Source organism: Paramormyrops kingsleyae, chromosome 18, assembly GCF_048594095.1.
Source record: "Paramormyrops kingsleyae isolate MSU_618 chromosome 18, PKINGS_0.4, whole genome shotgun sequence".
NCBI classification, from domain to species: Eukaryota; Metazoa; Chordata; class Actinopteri; order Osteoglossiformes; family Mormyridae; genus Paramormyrops; species Paramormyrops kingsleyae.
In genome coordinates, this window is record NC_132814.1 from 15,510,714 (window position 1) to 15,518,910 (window position 8,197).

General features: G+C 43.0%; 1 long non-coding RNA gene across 1 annotated transcript; it reads left to right on the top strand.

The window, feature by feature from the left end:
* The first annotated feature begins 3,053 nt into the window (after window positions 1–3,053).
* LOC111846270 (uncharacterized) lies at window positions 3,054–7,861 on the top strand. The gene is made up of 2 exons (XR_002838849.1): window positions 3,054–3,456; window positions 5,668–7,861. It is a non-coding gene; the product is annotated as an uncharacterized lncRNA (long non-coding RNA).
* The last annotated feature ends 336 nt before the right edge of the window (window positions 7,862–8,197 follow it).

Here is an 8,197-nt window from a genome sequence, read left to right on the forward strand (position 1 = left end):
CTCAGGAAACTCTGCTGTGCTGCTTCTGTTCTGATGCTAACCGAACATTGTCACCATGGCAACCTCAATTTACCACAACGCCCGAAAATCCCTAATCGAGATCACTTTCACTCCTTCGTAGAGTAGAATGTCAGAGAAGTAATGCCATCCGACATTTTCCATGAATAAATCCCTGGGCATCAGTCAGGGGCTTTTAACACTGGAGCTGTTTTTAGCCACAGCGTGGGTGGTGCTGGGATAAGCATGTATGTCACAGACAGGTGTAGAGTGCACTTGCCTTTCCTCGTCCGGTCATCACGCCAGGCCATCGTACAAAGAAAGGAGCTACAACTGAATAAGTTCTTGTGAGGTTCTGGGCACAAACTGCTATGCTGCAAGAGCTTCACTGCTTACACTGTGCGTGCTGCTGGACCGTAAGCTTTAGTAACCTTATCAACGGGGCCGTTAGACGAGGTAGAAACATACAGAAAGTTCCAGAATACACTGGCTGAATATACGCGGTGCAGGATAGGCGCTCTGGCAGTGAAACGGCCCAGAGCGACTATAAAATGCGAACCTGTGAAATGAGCTTATCGTAATTTGGGATGTTAATGATTTCAGGAACAGTATGATCCTTTGCATCACTTGTGCTATGGTATGCGATGGCTTAATCCCGCTCTGTTTGTTTGGGAGTGCCATAGACCCTGAGAGTATATTGACCACACACACACATAGCACACCGATTTTATTTTCTTAGCAATTTTAATTGCAACAGTAAAAGTTTAGGGTCTTTGGGTGATTATTTTTAAGCAGCCCCTTGTGGTCATAACCCCCACCCCCATGGCACCGACACTTACACACACACACACACACACATATATATATATATATATATATATACACACACATAAACCAAACAGACAAATTTCCAAAATGACCCCTGGTGTACAATACTGCAACCATCCATAGGTGACACTAATCCATCCATTTTCTGAAACAACTTCTTTCCTATTCAGGGTTGCAGGGGCTCTGGGGTCCGTCCTGCCTGGACACCCATTGCAGGGCACACTAATGCATACACACCTATGGGCAATTTGGTAACTCCAATTAGCCTCAGCATGTTTTTGGACTGTGGGGGGGACAAACCACAGTATCTGGAGAAAACACAGAACCCTGGAAGAGACTTGAACCCAGGTCCCAGAGGTGGGAGGTTACAGTGTTAAGCACTGCACCACTGTGCCACCCTTGCTACTCCTACTAATTATTATAATAATCCCCACGGGGAAGCTCTCTTTAGGCCCCCAATCTGCAAAGGGCAGCCACCTGTCACAGCAGCCAGGGAGCTGGGAGTTAAAGGCCTTGCTGAAGAACCCACAAATGTGCTGTGATTGGGCTTGAACCACAACCCCCTGATCTCAGGCACAGAGGTTTATCGCGCCATGGTACCCTACTCAGATACTACTCACATCACTATGTGCAACGTGCAATCTCAAACATAAAGGAGTAGAGATGCAGCTCTCAGAAACAGCTTTGTGGGATTACAATGGGTGACCTTAGACCCTGAGATCCCTGAACTTAACCAGCGATTCTATGAGATCAGCATGCAGTACAGGTCTGGGTGTTTTGGGGAGGAAATCAGCAGTGAAGCTTCAGCAGGAATGCAAAGATTCTGGACAATCAGAATAGACCATCTTCTGAGGTCACAGCCCCAACCTCTATATCAGGGTTCCCCAGTTCCAGTCCTGGAGGGCCAACACAGCTGATGATTTCCCTGCTCAGACACATCTTAATCAGCTAATTACCAAGATTAGTAGGTGTGTTTGAACAGGGAGATCTGCAAACTGGATTCTGGCCCCTACAGACTGGAATAGGGGAACCCTGATCTAGATATTGTCTTGAGGACTTCTCTCCTTAAAAACCATGCTGTTTTATTTCTGCGTTCAAAAGGCACACGTGGGAACATGATCACCTAGGAGCCAAAATATCCTAAAAGTAGTTTAGTCATAAAAGATATTTTCAAAGGATGACAAATCAGCCTAAATGGTCACAGACAGAAATCCAGACATATCTATATATCTACACTGCTGTTTTGACAGCTCCAGCCTCAGAAGTGTGTCTCAGGTTCATGTGGCTTCAATCAAAAATGGAGCAAAGTTAATGGGCATCCTCTCCATCCAGAAAGAACAAGCTGATAACACTGTACCAAATTTATCTTTGTGGCTATTTTCACAAAAAAAAAAACAAGATGGATCCCAAGGTTTGCTAATCAAAACCATTCCGTGTCCAAGTGGAGAAAGCGCCCTGCAAGAATACATTCAGGTGATTGCAACATCTCAGGCCGCATTTCTTGAAGAAATTGAAAACACGGTGAAGGGTCCAAGGGCGGTGTAGAAGACCGTGGGGTCATCTCCGAAGCCATTCGCATTTAGGATGCATCTGCATTTCGGACTGGTGAGAGCAACAAGTGATTTAGCATCTGCTTAATGTCGAGATAGCAGAAAGCCAGGAATCCAGGCCTGGTGATCCTGAGGGCTAAGGAGGTATCATTGCAGAGGAAATACCAACAAAAATTGTGTGGGGGACAGAGTGAGTGATTTTATGAAAACCCACAACAGCATGGGGACAACATGCAACTTCAGGCACAGTGCCCCAGGTGTGAGGCAACCATGCTGACCACCCCCACCCCCCCAACTGCCTCAGGCTTATCGCTTATGAATGTTTATATTCTGTACCATCTCTTAGCCCTACCGCTACACTGTATATTTACACCGTGACAGTCAGCTAATGCTCAGCCTTCTGGGGCACATCAGCTAATTATTACATATGCTGATGTGTGTCAGTTGGCTTACGACCGGAGCGATTTTATGATTTTTTTAAGGTGGGAAACAGAAAAGGGGCCATAATTCATACAGAGGGGCCCAGCTTATCATTAGCTAATGACATGTTTTGAATCGGTGAGTGACAGGGGAGGGGGCACTCCAGGGACCAATCAGCTTTCAGCTGGAGTCAGTGTCCCACCCTACAGTATATACTCCGATGAACATCGTCTTTTGAGGCAGAAAGGAACAATTTGCTGATCAATTTATTTTGAAGAACACTTCACATCAGTACTGAGGCTGAGGTGGTTAGTTATATATAAACAGAGAGACATGCAAATCAAAATATGTGATCCTAAATTTGGACTTAGTGCTTCCTCAATTTTGTGAGCAAGTAGCAGCAGTGGGATTACTGTATGGATGCTCTGGAACAATGCGCGCTACATCCAGCAGTCACAACTCATCACTACTCATTCCTGTCCCCTGGCAGTTGCTAACTGGTAAGACGTCGAAACGGAGCGGCAAACGGAGCACGTCCCGGACTGTCATAGACATATTTTAATATTACGGCTGCTATCTTTTCGAAAGCAAGAAACGTTCGAGAGAAAGATGCAGAGATGGTCAGAGAGAGCTTACCTCGACATAACAGAGAAACAAGGCCGTAAGTCTTGGGCTGGGCTATTCTCATAGAAAATGTAAACTAAAAAAGCATTTGGATAGATCCCATTTGTCTAACACGAGAGCGTATGTTCCCATAACCCCTCTTGCCGGTGAGTGGGTGGGATTGGGACGCACCCACTTGACATTAGAGAGTAACTGAGCCAAACCCTTTTTACCTCAAGCCATTTGCTGACTTCAGCCTTTTTAAATGCGTGTTACCCGGGAATGAAGCTCTCAAGGACTCTATGTTTGCAATCATAACTTGGCAGCAATCGCCCGACATTTGCCTCCCATTTGCTTTTATTCTGCTCCCCGCGGCAACTCCAGCCTCGGCCGGGCTCCTCAGCTGTCGGAGCGGCCCCCGCTGCCCTTAGCATCGTCTCAAGTCGTGTTTCTTCACTTGCTCAAGTCCCGGCACTGGCTCGCAATTCACACGCCACCACGTCAAACGTATTTACGCTCTCTTGGTTTATCAGATGCTCGAGTCCTGGGTGACATGGAAGCAGCAAAAAAATGCCATAAATCTTGTGAATCAACACTTGTCACCAGTCTTATAATGTGGATACTAGGCGTATTTTCAACAGCCTTGTTTTGTGCGCCTGTAGAGCTGATTCCAGACAACACAGTTGCCTGATACCCCACAGTAACCTCTCAGCCTCGGCATTTGTTTTTCAGCATTAGTGTTTCATTTTCTTGACAACCTTGAGTGAGTGAATCATTTTCTTTCTTCATTACTTCCAGAACATCGTGGGCTTGGCAGTCCCTAGAATTAGTGAGAAATCTTCTGTGACAAGAAAAATGGCTCTTGCATGGTTCAAATCAAACCCTCATGGGCCTGATTGAAGACTACTCACCCCTAAAGTTAAATTCGCTGACAGGCACTCTGGGACACGTGGCACTGCCTACTACAGGATCAAACGTAGCGTTGCCGCTTACCTCGGACAAAATAACGACATTAGCTGAGCAGCTAAGGACCTGCCTTGTGATCTTTACACCCAGAACAGAACCAATTCATATAACAAAGGGAACACACTGTGCTCATTAATCGAGAATATTAAGAAGGAACAAATGAGGCCTTTTGCATTTGGAAGTTTTGGCATTAGTGAAAAAGTAGGGTTTTTGAATCATATTCATGTACACAAGGCATGTGTGCGAATTTACATCGTAAATGGTCAGCAGAATGGTATATGTCAGCTAGCCACAGTGGATGAAAATACTCATTTGTCATGTTTTTAAATTACGAAAACCCAACAAATGAGGTGAAATCACTAATATTGTGTGTTTTATGTTACAAAAAACAGACCCTCTCTTGAAGAAAAATCGCCTCATCGACTTCATGATTTATTCAGACAATCTGTGGACAAACACAAAGGCCGATCTTAAAATTATACAGAATTTCATCTCAACGTCATGAATTACACTTACACGCATCGCACACACACGTTCGCAATTAATATCTGGGTTGATTCCAAAACTAACCATATGACACATATTTCCAGATGGAGAAACGCGATGCAAATTTCCACAACAAAAAAAGGGGCAAATACAGAGGCATTTTTTGGAAGCAGTATCAAAGATGGGAAAACGGGATGATTTTTTACATTTGTCTCTTTTATGCACATCTGTTAGTCCTCAGAAGATACCACATGCACAAGCGTCAACCATCTATAGGCTAACGATCCCTCAACGTTTTCAGTGCAGATTTACGAATGAAACGATCATTGGAGCTTCTTGCCAAAGAGCAAGTGTAGAAGAAAAGGCAACCCCAGTAATTTTGGCTAAAAATGCAAGGAACAAAATTTAAGGGTGTCTCCAGATAAATATGGCACATCTGCTTGTTGTTTGTAAGTCCTGGCAGATAGATGTGATGAACGATACTCACATCGCCTAGAGATCTGCATGGATGAGGACCCTACGAAACAAGTGCTCTCGACACGTCTTTTGAAGCAGTGAAACAAAAGAGTTGACACAATGAATTGCAATTTCTGTATGAACACGTGTGAAATCGGTGCCTGTAACCAACCCCAGATTTTAATGTGTTGCAATAAAGGATTGTTAAGTTTTATGTGACACACCTTTGTTTTACAACCGCGGATCAGTCAAGGTTATATGGGATACGCTTCACCACCTACACAAGGCCATAGCCGGAACAAGCGGAAGCATGGAGAATCGATGGCATGTACTCTCTGCAAATAAACCTAATTTCTTTCAGATGATCAGTAGAATGTTCTGTCATTTCAAGAAGTGAAAGGAGCTCCCTGTTCTGAGTCATCCGAGCCGTCATGTAGGCTTGGAAGGTCCAGTGGTGGCCGGGGTTTGCATTCGGAGAAGTAAGGCCTCCCCTTCCTTTATCAGCCCACGTTGAATAAAACCAGACATTGATTTCCGTTATAGTTTCTGAAGTGCTACCCATCCCATCCATAGAAGGTGTGGGCTGCTATCCAGGTCTCCATACTCATCAATATTGTTACTTTAGCTGAAGGAAATACGAAGTAATGACCAGACTGATTACTCAAAAGGCAATAAATGACAGAAATGGATGGAACATTATATTATGAAGGTTAAGACCCCTTAATAATCCACTTGGAAATATTTATACTAACATCTGGCCCTCGCAGCTTCTTATCATACTCTTGCTGATAAGGACAGTGATAATACTGACAATATGAAACATCTGGAGTAATAAACTACAATTATTCATCTAGAGAGAATGAAATATATTTGTCTGTTGTGTTTGTATTATGTCGGTAAATCAAGCGGCCCATTCATATATCTGTTGTCTTTTTCTGCAGATCAAGCTGAGGGTTATGGCATCCAGAGAGGAATACACGCATTGCGCAACCTGCAATTATCACTCACGCAGAAAACATACTGAGAAAGAATCTCGGAGTAGTTATTCATAAACTTATCTATCGAAATATCATTTTCCTGCTTTTGTTCATGGTAAATTATCAAACTTGAAATTTTACTTTGTGTACATCCTAATGATATGATTCTGTTCGTAAAGCGAGAGCCCCAGGAATTTGCTCGTTTACTGAACGGAAGGCAGCCTGGAATGGCATTCTCCTACCTGGTGCCACAATCTTTACAAACACAAGGCCAAAGCAGGAACAAACCTTGGACATAAATGGAATTTGGGGCATCAACGGGAGTTCACCTTACATCTTACTGGGTGGACCAAGAATCATAATGGCAAGTTCCTTAGCGAGTGCCCAAGGGCTGACAAGGTCACGCTCGGAGCCGGAATCTGAAGCTGCGGCCTTCAGTTGTGTGTTTTTCTTGGACTTCTGTGCTAACTCAGCATTAGCCAGACAAGTCACGGGGAGTATTGTGTACGTGCTGGTCATGATTTTACTGGACAGGAGGAACGAGACGCCAAACCAAATCTGTGGGTTCCCTTAGCCATTTTGATCTTGCAGAATACCTTAATTTGACTGTACAGTTGAACTGCCTGCCCTGTCGCAGAAAAGAATCGCTGCCCCACTTTCTTCAGTGACATGCTGGTTGAGTGATTGTGTTGACAAGGAGGCTAGTGGATCCAGTGTCCAAGAACATTAACTATTCCTCACAGGGTTGGCTTAAAGTTTAGCCCCTGCATTACATAACTCTGACAAGCTAAGGCATATGCTTTAACCATGATGCATTGTGGGTATATGTACTGTATGACCATACTGTATATTCATCAGTTATGGAAGGTTAGGTGGAAGGGACAGTTGTAGGATCAAACAATTACGAATCATAGCTATTTTTGAGCTTTAAAAACATAATGGATTATTAAAATATTTATTTAGTTTGCTTAAGTTTTGTTTTTAAAAATGTTATGTGTTTTTTGCTGCCATGCCCACTGTTCACTTATTACAACATACAAAGTATTGATGGAACATCTGTTTCTGAACTCATCAGAACAAAGACACCACACTGACAAACATATTTTTTAGAAATTGTTTCTGTCTGTTATATTTCTGCCTCTTCCCTTGTCTAATATTCGGAAATTGCATTTGACTGGACCAGATTTAACAGTGTATGTGTTGAATTTGCAATAAGCAAGTGGTCCATGGAAATAGTTTAACAAGAGGCTCGCCACAAACATGGAAACCAAATATTTAAGAAACAATCACTGGAAACTTCTATGCAACAGAAGGATCTTTGATTTTGACAATGGGAATCTAAATTGCTGCATGAACATAAATTTTAGTTAATTATTATGCGGAACCCCAAGTGAGAAAATTAAAATAAAGCTAGTTAGAATCAGCTTTCGGCAGCCACTTCTGAATATTATCTTTCAAATTAAGTTCTGTTGTTATTTTAATGTCCATTGAGAGAGAGATTATTTTCTCATGTCAAGTGGTCTGTATGGAAACATTATTATGTTCTGTTTTGTTGGCCTATATAAGGCTTTAATGCTATTAAGGCTCTCTGTGTTTTTGTCCTAATATTTGTCAGGCTTATCGGTGTCGCTGTCTGTGCCTCCATTAATCAATTTATCAGCCAATCAGACAAGAAGGACGCAAACTGAATAAGCTGCACGGGTCATGAGCTCAGTCATGTGGTTAACCGCTAAGTCAGTGCTACAGGTTTCAAAATGTTAAGGGTTATACGACACAGAAAAAAAAAAAGGACCCATTAGAAACCACGAATGCAGCACTTTCATGATAACGCAAGTCAATCTTTCTTTTCCTGGTCGCTCTATTTCAGCCGGGACCCAAATATTTTGACGAATAAGTACCTGACAAAAAAACATA